Source organism: Marmota flaviventris, chromosome 3, assembly GCF_047511675.1.
Source record: "Marmota flaviventris isolate mMarFla1 chromosome 3, mMarFla1.hap1, whole genome shotgun sequence".
NCBI lineage: Eukaryota > Metazoa > Chordata > Mammalia > Rodentia > Sciuridae > Marmota > Marmota flaviventris.
In genome coordinates this window covers 156,067,426-156,083,625 of record NC_092500.1, presented here as the reverse complement: position 1 = coordinate 156,083,625, position 16,200 = coordinate 156,067,426, and positions in this window count along the sequence as shown.

Sequence of the window (16,200 nt, the reverse complement as noted above, 5' to 3'; positions counted from 1 at the left end):
CTCTCCTTCACTACCTCTCTCTCCTGGAAATAATTGCTAGACACAGAGAAGCCAAGATTAGCAGGCTAAGGAAAAATTGGGGGAAGAGTAAGAAGATGCCAGAAAGATGTCTGCAGGTGTTTCGCTTGTAGCAGGCTGTAACTAAACAGATGGGACATTAATGTAAAAATTATTATGGAATTTTGATTGTTATATGGAATTAGATAATCTAATTTTTAAATGAGAGTTTGAAATTGCCTGTAGGACTTGTGCTTAAGATTGATGTAAAAGTTGCAAGACTTCCTATGTTTTCGTTTCAGGTAAGTGGAAGGATTGGGAAATTCTAGGAAAACACACGCACTTTAAGATTGAAACATATATAACTAACGTTTTCTTCTGTCTCAATGTAATAAGAAAGTAAAATGCCATATAAAATCATAGCGAAGGATAGATTTAAATTTAAACAAGTAAAAAAAAATCAGGATTTTTTTCTATGCCCTTGTGTGGTCGGTCAAATTACCTGAATCAATCTGTAACAAAGATGAAATGAGAAACTATCTCACTAGCAGCAAAGCATCTATAGGTTATTCAAGAAGGCCTCATCAGTTAAGTCTTTTGAGAACAAAGTATTTTTTTTCATAATTTTTTGTAGTTGTAGATGAACAGCATGCCTTTATTTTGTTTATGTATTTATTTTTTTATGTGATGCTAAGGCTTGAACCCAGTGCCTCACCCATGCTAGGCAAGAGCTCTGCACTGAGCTACAGCCTCAGCCCGGAGAACAAAATATTTTACCACAGGTATATGATAATGTAATAATGTTTCAAAAGGCAAGGTCAAAACAACAACAACTACAACAACAACAACAATGAATAGGACATACAAGGAAGTTAGAGGACTGGAAAGAAATGAGACATAAAGTAAAGAACAATAAAACATATATGGCATTTGCTTGAAGACAAGTTGTTGGATAAGTTCTGATTTTTTTATGCTTTTATTTTGGTAAGATTTTGCTTCTTTTATGACATTTCATTAGTAAGAAACATGATGGACAGAAAAAGGTTTGGCTTAAAAGTATGTGTTAGTAGACAATTTCACAAACTGTCCAAAAGTTCTGAGTTCTATGTAATATTCATAAACTTGAAAAAATTCCCGAGTGTTATGATTATCTCTTGCTCTAAAACAACTTATGCTAGAATTTCATAATTGAATGCAGATATTTTATTTTGATCATAATTTTGTAGTTTAGAAATTCTGGAAGGGCCAGACCGGGTGATTCATCTCTGATCAGTTTGGCAGCCACGGGCTGTAGGATAAAACCCCAAGACGGCTTCTGCCTTCACATATCCGATGCCTTGTAGCTCTTGGCTTCCTTTTCTATTTGCACAGTATGTCTGGGGCCTCTCCTATGTGGCCTGGCTTCTCACAGTTGTTTCAGGATAGTTGCTCAGGGCTCCAGAAGACCAGGTAGGAGTCACTTGTTCTCCTGCAGACGGAACTTGGAACTGGAGTTGATGCATCTCTGATTCTCCCTATTGGTCAAAAAAAGTCATAGCCCACTTTAGATTCAAGGGAAGGGGAAACCAATTTCCATTTGTCTCTGGAAGGAAGGTCAAAGGTTTTTCAAGTTTCTTTAATCAGCCACACTGTGGTTCTTTTTTTTGGGGGGTGGGGTGGGGGAGAGGTACTGGGGATTGAACTCCGGGGCACTTGACCACTGAGCCACCTCCCCAGCCCTATTTTGTATTTCATTTAGAAATAGGGTCTCACTGAGTTGCTTAGCACCTTGCTTCTTTCTGCTGAGGCTGTCTTTGAACTCGGAAACCTCCTACCTCAGCCTTCCCAGCCCCTGGGATTGTAAGTGTGCACCACTGCGCCTGACCAAACTGTGGTTCTTAACCTTTTTAATTTACTGAGTCTTTCGAGAATCTGATGAAGATTGCGGGAGAATGTATGCACCACATTTTGTGTACAGTTTTGGTGGAAATACCTACCCAGAAGACTTAAATATCTGAAATAAAGTTCCTTGATGAATGGAATTACAGAAATAGTGTTACCATCATTACCTCGCTGTCAGATCCACTAGCTTGTTTCTTTGGTCCTCCTCTGTTTTTTCTTGAGGCACTCTTGATTTTCTTCTCCCCCAACCTTAACCTTCTCTTGCTTTCCCCTTGAGGTCTGTCTTTGAAAAGATCTTGGTTGAAGTTCAGCAGTTATAATTTCACAAGGTTCATTTCTCTCAGGGTGGTAATAAACCTATGAAGTATGACTGGGTCAATATTTCTCCAAATGAGTTCTTTTGTCCATAATTTATATCCAGCTGCAGACATTCTGTGAGTAGAAAGATAGAAAGGAAATAATCTCTTGGGACAGTATTTTAATACCAGATGTCATTGTCATGAACCAACTTTTAGGCTGTGCGCAAGGATAACCTTGTTAACTGATTTTTCTATGGGTGCCCAAACTGTCTACCTGGATTTTGGTTCTTATCAGCCCCTGAATTACAAAGGTTGTTTCTCAATTTTGTTCTGTAAACATATGATTGCTGCATCCTGCAGGAATTGAAATTAGGCATCCCAGTCTTGGGGATTTTTTTTCTTTTTTCTTTCAGAAACAATAAAAGGCTTCTTTGGCTTTGGCTTTTTATGAGGATGCTTTGCATCCTGCTCACATGCCTTGTAATGTAATCTCAAGACACAGCTGTTGTTTCAGAGGGTTCATTCATGTCAGCAGCAATTAAAAAGTCCTTTGTTTTCTAAACATGCTTCCCCAGCTTGCCTTGAAGGGCTTCACAAACAACGATGCCTGCAGCTTGAGGAAAGGAATCTTTATTGTGTGTGGCAGACAGGGTGTGCCACGTTCATTTCCCTGTCTTGTTCCATGATTTGCGGCAGGTACACCCGTTCATCTTCTGACAATGAAGTTTTATATATAGAAAAATCCTGGGTCACCACTTTGCCATTTTGAGATACGACTTCTTCCAGCCATGAGTTAGAGCATATTTCTAGATGGGAAGCAAATCAAACCATGTTTTGTGGACTGCTTTTCTTGGTGTTTTTTTTTTTTCATTTTACTTTGCAAATGCATCCTTGGTACTTGAGCCTCAACAGCCTGATTTTGCCTCACTGTCAGGTGAGGTGGGTCCTATTGGATATTATCTCCTGCTCCTGTACATACTTCGGATTTCAGGTTTGGGTACCTGAAGGATGGGGGGAGAGACATGTGAGATCATTGCAGAGTATCAAAAAGGCAGGTTCTTAGCCAAGCGCAGTGATACACGCCTATAATCCCAGGGGCTCCGGAGGCTGAACCAGGAGGATCCAGAGTTCAAAGACAGCCTCAGGCGCTAAGCAACTCAGTGAGACCCTGTCTCTAAATAAAATACAAAATAGGGCTGGGGACGTGGCTCAGTGGTTGAGTGCCCCTAAATTTAATCCCCAGTACCCTCCCTGTCCCGCCCCTACCAAAAAAAGGCAAGTTCTTTCCCCATCAGTCCTCTTATCCTCTCTCAAGAGCAAGTGAGTTCATTCTTTCTGGAGGGTTAGAGAAAATATGCATGACATTCTCCTGCCTAAATGTTACTCCTGTGAATTGGCACCTCATACATATTAAGATAAATGTCTACTATGAACATTTATAAATATTAGTGTTATCAATCCAAGTGTGTATCTTTTAGATTGCTACACATGCGAAATTTCCAATTTTAATTATTCATGTGTGTGCAGTGGTGGTGCTGGTCAGGTGGCTGGAGTGACTAGAATACTACTCAAATAACAAGTCCTTTCTGGTTTTGTTGGGTTACTAGGCTTTTTGTTTTGGGAGAAGAGGATGGGGTGAGGGTAGGGAGAGTGAACTAAGGAAATGAATTTATAGTAAACTGAAAAGCCGAACTTTTGCATGGACAGGAGGAATAGTTTTCCCTTAGCTTTTTAAACAATCAAAATGAGCAACTCGCCTTTCACATGAGATATTCGTTTACCTACTTGACAATGATTTATATATTTTAGCAAATATAAAACAACAACAAGATCAACAACAACATGCACTCCACAGTCTAGGGAAAAATGAAGGTAGAATAGGACAAAATATTTGCAATTCAAGTTTTATAAATCTATAGATTCCTTAAAGTCTGGTGACATTAAGTAAAGAGCAATCATATATGTATTTTAGAGATGATTTTTCAAAAGTGAAGCTTTTGAATATCTTGCAAGCTGGCTGGTGTGCACACGTCTGGACTCTGTGGTTGCCACGTGATTGATGTGAGCTCAACCTTTTCTTAGCTGGAAAGCTGCCCTTAGCAATAGCATTCTCTTCTCTCACAGTGTCTGAGATTTCTCATAAAAGACAGCCAGAGCAGTCTAAGGCGTAACATCCTGATCCGTCTATATTACAAAGCACTTCTCTTCTGCTGCTCTTATGAAAGAAAAGATCAAGATAATCCTAGTTTATAGAGTTAGAATTGATCTTAAATCAGCTAGTCCACATCTTGCTTTGCATAAAAGGAGGCAGCATTAGGGAGATTAAGCGATTGGCGCAGTTACATTCTACTTAGCAACAAAGCCAGGATCTGAACCCAAGTCTTTTGACTAAGTCAATTCCAAATATCAAATTAGAAAACTTGGCAAAAATGTACTAGGTGATTTTTTTTTTTACTGCTTTATTGCAATGTATTTTACATACCATAAAATTTACCCATTTGATGTGTATGGTGATTTTTAAAGTATATTCTCAAACTTGTATGACTTTCACTGAATGTGAGAGCATTTCAACAGTCCCCTCAAAAATGTCCCCATTAGGTGTCACATCCTGTCCACCCCCAATTGCCTGTGTCCACTCCAGCCCTTGTGTAATCTTTGATCTACTTTCTATTTTATCTATTCTGAACATGTGGAATATATCCACTATGTGATCTTTTGTGGCTGGTTTTATATGGAATAGTGTTTTAAGGACCATTTATGTAGTAGTAAGTATCAGTACTTCATTCTTTTAAAATTTCAAATAATATTCTGTTGTATAGGTAGACCACATTTTATTTGTCCATTCATCAGTTGATGACCATTTGGGCTGTTTCTACTTTTGGGATATTACAAATAATGTTGCTATGAATGTTGTGAATAAGTTTTTGAAGGTGCATATATTTTAATTTCTCATGGATATATACCTGGGGATGAAACTGTTAGATCATACAGTAACTCTATGTTTAATATTTTGTGCTACTGCAGAATAGTTTTCTATAAGCTTGTTTTAAAAATAAAGTCAAGCTGAATGCAGTGGTGTATGCTTGTAATCCCAGTGGCTTGGGAGGCTGAGGCAGCAGGATGGCAAGTTCAAGGCCAATCTCATCAACTTAGCAAGGCACCAAGGAACTTTGTGAGACCCTGTCTCAAAATAAAAAAAAAAAAGGGCTGGGGTAAATTTCCCCTGGGTTCACTCCACAGTACCCTCCTTCTGACCAAAAATAAAATTAAATATTATACTAGCCACTCCCAGTGTTTGGCTGGCACAGAACTACATATATGCACAAGTCAGAATATGTTAATGCATGTTAAAATTTATGAAGAGGTAAAAGAAATTAATCATAGTTAAAAAATAAGACTTTTAAAGGCAAAATCATGCTTTTAGTACTGAATAATTTGCATGGTCTACATTTAAATTGGTTAACATATAATAGGTGTGGATTTATAATGAAACAGATTTGGCCAAGTAAATATCAATGGTCTCATTAATTTTGCATTTTCCAGACATAGAAAATGAAAGCAGAGTTTAAATAAGAATGCAAAAATATTAAACAAACAATCAGCAAGAGAGAACAGTGCCATTAAAGGAAGGAATTTGTCCTCCTGCTTGGGTCCTCTGAACACTAACTGTAGCAGGGGTGTTTACATACTGAGGAAATTTTTGTTTGAAGCAGCATTTTGTAGACTCATATGGAAACAAATCAGAATGAAGTTATCACAATTTTCATCTGTATTTCTAGTAAGGTATTTTGCCAGTCATTTTTTTCCATATATATATATATATATATTTTTTTTTTTTTTACCGTGTAAAATGACCAGAACGCTTTACTGTAGGTCCAAGTCTGTGTCTTGTTCTGAGCTCCACCAAAATCCACAGGACGTCATTCCTCACCTTGGAACCCCACCTTCCTCTGGAGAAGAGCGGCCATCTCCCACTTACTAGTTTAAGGACGTGGGTACCTGAAAACAAATGAGATGATGCATAGAACTTTGCAAACTGTCAAGCTCTGAAATGTAAGGTGTTTCTATTGGCCAGATAGAGCTGTGCTCACTGTAGTGTTCAAAGTTGTATTTTAAATGTTAAGAGCATTGATACTTATTCTTGTTTCCACACTGACCTCTGATTAGTAACCCACTCTATGTAAAGCATTTAAAAACATACTTCTAAGCTAAGAAGAACAAATAAAAATATAAAATGGGGAAGAACTGACAAATTTCCTTAGTTATTACATTAAACATGAAAAAAAACCCCACCTCCACCACCAAAAAAACAAACAAAAACCAAAAATCTTATCCCCCCACCCCAAATTTCCTTGGAATATATTTGAAAATGCATAGATCCCAGAAATTATGGTAAAATGCAATTTATAGTTTACATAACCTCATATTGCATATTATTTAGTCCTTTCTTTTCCCACAAACACTCGAAGCCCATGGATCCTTAATGTCACCTCTTTGAGCTCTTTTGCAGAGGTGAAGTCACATGAGCCTTCACCACAGATCAACTGTGGGCAATTTTAAATAAAATATATGTAACCCATTATATTTCTGCTGATTCTACTAGTCATTTTAAAAATAAAGTAAAATAGAACTGCCAATGTCAAAATACACTATTTAAAATTTTTTTTTCAAGTTCTATTTTAAGGAAAATGAGATAAAGAGCTATCTGTAAAATTCATATCAATTAGCAAATTAAAAACAGTTCTGGGAATATGGCCCCTACAGTACTTCTACTTTGTGTCTTATTACTTACCAATGTAAGTATGATTTTATTAAATGAAATTTGGATTGAAAGTATTCCTGAGGTAAACATTCACCCTAAAATAATATATTAAACACTTAGAAAGACGGTTATAAACTTTTCCTTGGTGAAAGATTGTAGACAGAAGACTAAGAAGAGGAAATTTTTAGTAAGAATATATCAGCAGAAAACATAATTAGCAGCTTGTCGAGATCATTAAATTTTGCTACTGTCTAATTTTATGAGAGTAGCAGCTGCTCTGCCACTTAATACCTGAACATCAATATCTTAAGACAACACAGAGCCTGGTTTTGGTTATTTTTTTCTGTACCCAAGACAAAAAGACAGGGAATTCACCAGGTGCTATTTCTGGAGAAAAATGACTTGCATTATGAACATCTTCAATTATTTGCCTCGCTTCATATAACTTCCTCTTTCCTCCCTCCAAGTTCTCATTATTCAAAAGTCATTTACCACTAAATTATAGAAAAATAGCTTCTCCTCAAGTACAAGTGGAGTGAAGCTGGGTGTGAGTCAATAAACAATCACGAGGCTCTCAAATCATCAAAAAGATGCCATCTATGACATATGGCCAGTGCTGATCTCAAAGCACATGCCACCAACTTGTGGAGAGACTGGAAGAGGTAATATTTTCTCTTCTCTGGAACTGATGGTCCCTGTCACCTCAACTCCAGGGAGAGTTTTTCTTTAAAATAAAACATATTTGTTTGGGGGAGCCTATACTAAAGATTCACAAGAGCATCTTTTTTTTTTTTCTGAGAAAAGTCCGGAACTCTAAACATATTTGGCAGACAGAGCCTGATATTCCAGCCGGGCGATGGCTTGGCCCATTGTTCTCTGCTTGAACTGGTAGAATTAGGGACTGTGTGGCTCAGATGGAGAGAGGCTTGGAGCCAACCAGGCCTCAGTTCAGAAGGGACAGCTTATGAGCAATGTGACCTTGGCAAATGCCTGTCGGAAAATCACGGGATTTCTTGAGACCTCAACTTCTCCTTTTATGAATAGTTAAGTATATGAAACCAATTAAAAAAACAATTTAGAAAGTATTTATAAGGAAAAGACACATGTTATATGTGGAAGGCAGTGTTAGGCTTCCTCAGTCTTCCCTTGTCATTAGAATCCTGAGGCTATTTGGGTGACAGAGTACCCAGGTCTAGGAGATTAGTCATGATCATTTCAGGGCCAACATGACAATCTCGTTTTCCATTTCTCTGACTGGTTTGGAGACATACAATCCAGTTCTGTGAGGGAAAAAGCCTTGGGGCTCATGGGAGAGATTGTCAGCTCTGAGAAGAGTGTTGAGAGCAAGTGTTCTCTTTGGTGTTGGGCTTTTTAATGCAAGGACTTGGGGCCTGGTGCTGTGGCAGCTGATTGGCTGTGCAAACCCAGGACTGAGGAGGCCAGTGCAGGGTGGAGTCTGGGCCCTAATGTCATTACGGAGCAGCCCGGGGACTGCCTCCTTCAGTCTTGAGTTAGGAAGTACCAATCACCTTGTGTAGTAAACACCTTGTGTTTAAGCCACCCTGAGTTGTATTTTCTATGATTTGTAACCAAAAGCATGCAATCCAAAAAATAGACCAAGTAATAGGTTCTAATCAGCATATTTTCAAAGGGGTAGATTGATATTGAATATTCAAAACCCATTTTATTAAGCTGATAGAAAATAATTCACAACTTCCTTCTAACTTTAATTCTATGACACATTAAAGAATTTATAGTGATTCAAAAATATTAAAAATATTTATTTATTTTTATTTCAGGGAAGATATAGTAAGAAAAGTTAGTTGATGACAATTGGATTTATTTTATTTGGAAGGCAAAGCAGGCCACCGTTTAAATCATGAATTGTAAGGGGATTTAATAATTATTACAGTGTTTATAATTTATTTATTTATTTGTTTGTTTTGAGGTACTTGGGCTTTTGGGATTATAAAATGCTGGGATAGGGCATTTTATAATGTGGTTTGAGAGGCATGAGACCACTTAACTGCTCCCTTGATGTAGCCAACATTGTTCAAGTCTGTATTAATTCTTAAATTACTTAAAGGCTTTGATGAATCATACTACTTTGGGAAAGATTATTTGACAATAAAGCTAAGAACTAAAATATATAAAAAAAGAAATCATTGTGAACTATACCTCTGTCCCTGCACCATCAAGGGGATGCTAGTCAGAACTGCATAGATAGATTTCCGGTGTTAATATCATGCATGTTATTCTAATGAATCTAAAAGTGTGATATTTGAGAAAGACCCATGACTTCTACAGACTGCATAAAATGTATATATGCCAAAATCTGCTGAAGGGAAATGTAGTGGTTTTGTGCAACAATGGCAAAAGGAAAACAGTAATTAAGTACTAGAAACAAGAACACTGATGGTTTGGGTTTAGTACTGGTCTATATTATTCTCCAGCATGGGGGTGAAGATGGGGCTGGTGAAACTCCTTGGCTGGTCTGTGTATTGTTAGCAGGCTTCACCTTTCCTTAGGAGGAAGGCAGTGGGCACCGAATTGCAGGATTCTGTGAACGATCACCTTGGAGCTGCCAGAGGTAGTGATGGAGGAAAAAAGCTGTCTATCTTCAGCTTTTGGGGTTCCTGGGAGAGATTTCTACCAGTCTCCCCTCACTCTGCTCTGGCCATACTGATCCATTTGCTATACCTACTTTATCTCCCAAGTCTAGAATAGTGGCTGGTACATAGTAGATATTGATAAATTTTGAAAAAATAATGGCAACCCAGGTAGATTCTGGGCTTGTACTGCCATTTGAAATTCATCAAAAATTGGTAAATGCCTCCTATTTTATAGCTATAGCCTAATAGCTTTGTGAGTCATGGGTAAATTACATTTCTTTTTAGTTTCCAATGGCTCTGAACCATGGTTTCCTCTGAATTTTCCATTTTCCTTCTGCATTCTGCTTTTCCCATGTGTTGTCCTTTTTCTTTATTTTACTTCTTGTTGGGTTCCCTCAATCATTCACTCCACACAATTTTGTGCACAGCATGCTTTGTTAAAGGTTTGTAATATGGACAAGATAACCCTATAAGAAAACACCTTAAATAAAGTAGCAGGTTTCTGCTTTCTTAAAATCCATGGCTTTCTGTACAGGGAACTTTTGATAGTTTAATCAAGCTCCATGTCCTTCAATTTAGTTGATCCTAACTTTTCCCTTTGACAAGGTACTGAATTCCTTCTAAGTATATCTGAATATGAGGGCATTCTTCATTATCAAGCCAAATTTCATTTCGTATAATTTGTACCCGTTTGTGGATAAAATTAATTTCCCCAATTCTCTGATGCCCATTTAAAGCAAGTAGCATGTCTTTTCCAATGGCACGCAGTGTTCCGGGGCTTCATAAAAGTATGAAGAGCTTGAAATGCAATTGGACTACACATAATTTTCTTAAAAGTGAAAATATTTCTCCCTATGGAAAGTTTTATTTATTTTGGAAACAATGTACTTTATTATTAGGCTTCATATTTTAGTTCATTGGCCACATAGCACATAGGCTGTGGTTATTAGTATCTATTGACCTCTTAAAAATGCTTCTATAACTTGCCTTGATACAGTTAAAACTGAATATTTTAAATAATCTAATATGCTTTTTCTGACAGACAAAATATTTATTATACATGAATTCATGCTTTATTGCTAAAACTTGAAGAGTTACAGATAAATTACAGATAAAATTGAAATGATGAAATACAGATAAAATTGAAATGATGCATTTTGCCAGAAGAAATTTTCTATGAGGCTTAATGTGCATTTAATTCAGAACCTACTCAAGATTGGCCTTCTCTTAGAGGAATGACTATTCATTTATGTGGCATTTTGTAGAGAAGTTTAAGGAAAACAGAATAGGCAGCTTCACTCTGGTTTTTGGCACTAAGCAACTCTGATGATTAATGACCTACATTGGAATTGGTTCTTGGTTACAGATGCCACAGACATTCAAGAAACAAGACGCTAATGAATGGAAATATCTCAATAGTTCAACTAATGCTTACTCACTGAGGGATTAAGGTGACCTGACATGCTACAATGAGACTGGTTATATAAAATTGCATATGCTATTTTTAGCTTTTCCTTGCATGACAGTCATTTTATTGCATTTAAAAAATCTCAGAATTAGAAAAGTCTTTGAAAGGGAGAACGTTTTAAAACAAATGCTACCAAAAATATCTGAAACCCGACCTGCTAATCAACCTAAGAAAAGTAGTTTCATATTTTTTGAGCAAGGGACTTTTCCTATCATCTATTTTGAATGGGCTGTGTTGTTATTGTCAGTCAGACTCTAACCTTATAGAGGTCTATGCTTTTGAGAAAATTCATGGGAGTAGGGCATTAGGGCCCCCAAAGAAGCAAAAGGCAGAAATCACTGAGTGTGACCATTTTACAGACCTGGTATAGGATGCAGGTCTTTTTCTTTATTAAATTTAGTGAGATTTGCAATTAGATTTGTCCCTTCAGATTTCTGCACACTCGGATTTATCATTGAGCCTTAAACTTTACCAATAACTGACCACACCATATCCACTCATCTTCTTTTGCCTCAAAGATTAATTTTCCACAAGTCTCTATTCTTTGGCTTCCAATCAGAGATTTCAGATTTGTGCAGACTGGAAGAGATGTGGTGATAGCCAAGAAAGAATTCTTGGCTGAGGACCAGTGAGTGAGATGGTTGGAAATATGAACATCTAAATTGTGTTTGGAAGAACACAACATAGTTCAGCCTAGCATCCGTTATGTAGATGCATCTAGTGGAATGGACTGTAAATGTTAAGCTGCACTGTAGGGGAATCAAACATCACTTATAATTGCTTGCCAATATTTCATAGTGTTGAGTTTTTTGAGTAGGATGATGAGATGTGCTGATGTCCTCATGTGTTAGGAGGATAGTGCTTTTGTTAATGCAAAGCACTTGTGGAAGAAGGGAAAAATTGGAAGAGGCACTGAATGGTTTTCATTAGTTCACCACAAAGATAATGAGGACTTAAATTGGGGGAAGGGAAGTTTGATGGATGAACCTAAGAATTATTTCTGTGATAGAAGAGGCAGAGCTTGAGGTATAACAGAGGATAGAGAAAATGTGAAGAGCTGAAGCTGACTCAGAGTTTTCTGGCCTGTGGGACCAGGGGTGATGTCTTTCTCATGTGAAGTAGGTGGACATGATGAGTTGGTTTATTAGGGAAGATGCTGAATTTGTCAGTTATATTCCACCTCTGAGACAAAATACTTGAGAAAATCTACTTAAATGAGGAAAAGATTTACTTTGGCTTACAGTTTCAGAGGTTTCAGTCCATAGTCAACTGTCTCCATTGCTTTGGACCCTGGGGTGAGGCAGAACATCATGATTGTGGCATAAGGCAGAGGAGTTTGCTTACTTCATGGTGCCTAGGAAGCAGAGAGACAAAGAGAAAGGAATCAGGGACGAGACATAGTCCCCAACAGTGAGCTCCGAAGGACCCACTCCAAAGGATCCATGTGCTGCTGAGATGAAAGTGTATCTGTTTGATGCAGGCTGAAATATTCTTTATATGTCAGTAAAGTCAAAGTTATTAATTGTATTATTGAGATCTATAGTTTCTTTATTAAACTTTTGTTTGGAAGATCTATCCAGTGGTGAGAGAGGTGTATTAAAGTCACCTAGGATTTTTGTGTTGTGGTCAATTTGACTCTTGTGAAGAATTTGTTTGGTGAACATAACTGCACCATTTTTTAGGGCATGCATATTTATAATTGTTATGTCTTGTTGGTGTATGGTTCCCTTGAGCAGCATGTAATGTCCATCTTTATCACTTTTTATTAACTTTGGCTTGGAGTCTACTGTATTTGATACCAGGATGGAAACACTTGTTTGCCTCCACAATCCATGTGAGTAGTATGATTTTTCCCAACCTTTCACCTTCAGTTTGTGTATGTCTTTTCCTATCAGATGAGTCTCCTGGAGGCAGCATATGGTTGGGTCTTTTTTTTTTTTAATCCAATCTTCTAGCCTGTGTCTCTTGATTGGTGATTTTAAGCCATTAACATTCAAGTTTATTATTGAGACATGGTTTGTATTCCCAGCCATATTTGTATATTTTTGTTATTTAACTTGACTTGATTTTCTTCTTTGATTAGTTTTTCCTTTAGGGAACTACCTCCCTCTGCTGATTTTCATTGTTGTTTTTTGTTTCCTCTTCATGGAATATTTTTCCAAGGATGTTTTGTAGTGCCGGTTTTCTAGCTACAAATTCTTTTTACTTTTGTTTATTGTGGAAGGTTTTTATTTCATCATCAAATCTAAAGCTTAATTTTGCTGGATATAAGATTCTTGGTTATTCCATTTTCTTTCAGAGCTTGATATATGTTGTTCCAGGATCTTTTAGCTTTCAGGGTCTGGTTGAAAAATCTGCTGTTTTCCTAATTAGTTTTCCCCTATATGTAATCTGACTCCTTTCTCTCTTGGCTTTTAAAATTCTTTCCTTATTCTGTATGTTGGGTATTTTTATTATAATGTGCCTTGGTGTGGATCTGTTGTGATTTTGTACATTCAGTGTCCTGTAGGCTTCTTTAATTTGGATTTCCAATTCATTCTTTATGTTTGGGAAGTTTTCTGATATTATTTCATTGAATACATTGTTCAATCCTTTGGTTTAGAGTTAAATATATGTATCATTATTTTTCTCTTCCTAATTTGGAAGGTAAATTGCATCCTGGAGAGAGAGGAGATTGAATATTTCTAACATGATCACTAACTATTGTAGATCTCCTGTATTCAGGCTCTCTAAAGCTAATTTCTTTTCTTTTTTCCCTTTACATTATGATTAACTGCTTCAGCAAGAAGTTCAAACTTCATTGCAGGTCCTCAAACTAAAATTAATTTTATTGTTTTTGGCAATATATTGCCAAAGCAATGTATTGAAGAGAGAGAGAGAGAGAGAGAGAGAGAGAGAGAGAGAGAGAGAGAGATTCAGTTACATAATATTAGAAAAAAGTTTGGTTTTCAACAAACAAGTCAAGTTTCCAAAATATAGAACATTGTTAAAATAATGTTAAGGTGCAAAATTGAACCAGTTTTTTTAATAAGTAAAGACACACATGATTTTCTTTCAGTAATTAGGATGTTTTGGTAAAAAAAATGGTTTTATCAGCAATTTGTTTTTTATACTGGGAATTGAATCCAGGGACAATTTACCACTGAGCTACATTTTCTCCTCCTCCTCCTTCTCCTCCTCCTCCTCCTCCTCCTCCTCCTCCTCCTCCTCCTCCTCCTCCTCCTCCTCCTCTTCTTCTTTTGTTTTGTTTTAAGACAGGATCTTGCTAAATTGCTGAGGATGGCTTTTAACTTGTAATCTTCCTGCCTTAGCCTCCCAAGTCATGGGATTAGAGGTGTGGGTCACCTTGCCCAGCTTCATCAGTTTTTGGTGTAATCATCATGTAGCCCAAATTGACCAATCTGAAGGGTTATTATAAAAAGAAGAGTATAGTGTGATTTTTTTCCAATTTGTGCCATTTCTTTACTGCCTAACTCATGTTATTTGTATATTATCCCTCTTTGTTTTTGGAAATTCTAAATTATTATTTTTTTCTGAAAAGCAACTTTTGTGTTGAAAATCAGCTTTTTTATGGGATTTGACTGAAAAATGACTTTGCATACTGTATCTTATTTAAAATGAGAGTAGTAAGCTACAGTAACAATTTTCAATAACAATCATCAACAACTTGTAAACTCTTTGAAGAAAAGAATGAGTATTTAGCTGTATGGTTGCATGTAGGTACATGTTACAGAGTTTTGTTCAACAAAATTATATTAAATTTATGTAATATATACATGATGAGTATGGATGAGAAAATAAGTGGTCATTAAATAGTGAATACATTCAACATTCTAGCAGAGACAAAACTGCATTAACCTGGCCCCAGGAACAATGATCACTCCTCTGTTTAGTTCTTGAACCAATGACTTTTAAAGTTGTTCAGAAGGAAGCCATTATTAAAGCTCATTTCCTATCATTTCAGTCTGAGAGTAACATGGCATATCTGAACTGGCAGACAAAAGGCACAAACGGTCTATTGACTGCTCTTTGTTCTTGCTGGTGTGTGAACCAAACATTCAGGAGACTCCTAATGACATTTCCCTTTTGCATTTCTTTTTTATTCCAAGTTAAATGTCACATAATGTAGTAGGTAAATCTGAGCATTGACAGTCTCTGTCATTAAGTACAAGCTCTATTCACAATTTTTTTTTTCTCTTGGAATAACAGTCAGGGCTGTCACCTTCCCTTCCATCTTCAGAATACAACCTTATATAAGAAAGGTAGGCACCATGATCATGGAAGGTGTGTTCTGCAATGCCCAGTAACTCTTTGCACTCTCAATGTTTCAGAGCAGTAGAGTGGCAGATGCCAGCAGAATGCTGTCCCTTGTCAGCCTTTTTCATTTCTTACTCTTCATCCCTATGGATGCCTTGGGAAAAAAAAAAAAGCATAAAACCTCCCAGACTGAATCTAATTGCATAATCCCAGGTGGACAAAAACTGTTCCCTCTTTGCACCTAATGATCAGTTTATGATCTAAGGAAGGAGGATTGATAGTCCTGGTTATTTTTTACCCTTACTAGTGCTGGCACAGATGCTGATTTTATCCTGGGAAGTGTCTAGAGAGGTCTCTCCCTGGACACATCATGGAAATAGACTTAGTCTGCTTTCTGAGTACCAATAAGGGATTTTTTTTTCTTTTCCAGGCCTCGGGGTACAGATTACCTTTTGAGAGGCAAGTATCCTCCTGTGAGCAGAGTAAGCTCTGTTTTCCCATCCTTCAGACTAATCCTGCTCTTGTTCCTTCTTTCTCTGCAGTGACTCTTAAACTCCTGCCATGCTGGTGAGATCTGCCCCTGCAGCTGCCCACATTCTCTGCCTGTCTGAAGCCTCAGAATGACAACTTGACCTCCAGCATGGACCTCTCATTTATTTCTCATGAAATAAATTTGATCTGAATTCTCCATCAATCATCTGCCTATAGCCCAGCCACTCCCAATGGATCCCTAATGGAGATAAAGTGCTGACAGTGATTCTTGCAAAGGACTCCTCTTTATTACCAGTCAGGGATTTGACCACACACACTTGTCCTACCTGGTAAGCAAACTTCGTGTGAGTTGGGAGGCTCCTTTTTCCTTCTCATCTTAGGCTCAAGTTCTAACAGGCTGACGCTTCTGATCCTGATGTAGCACAATCATTT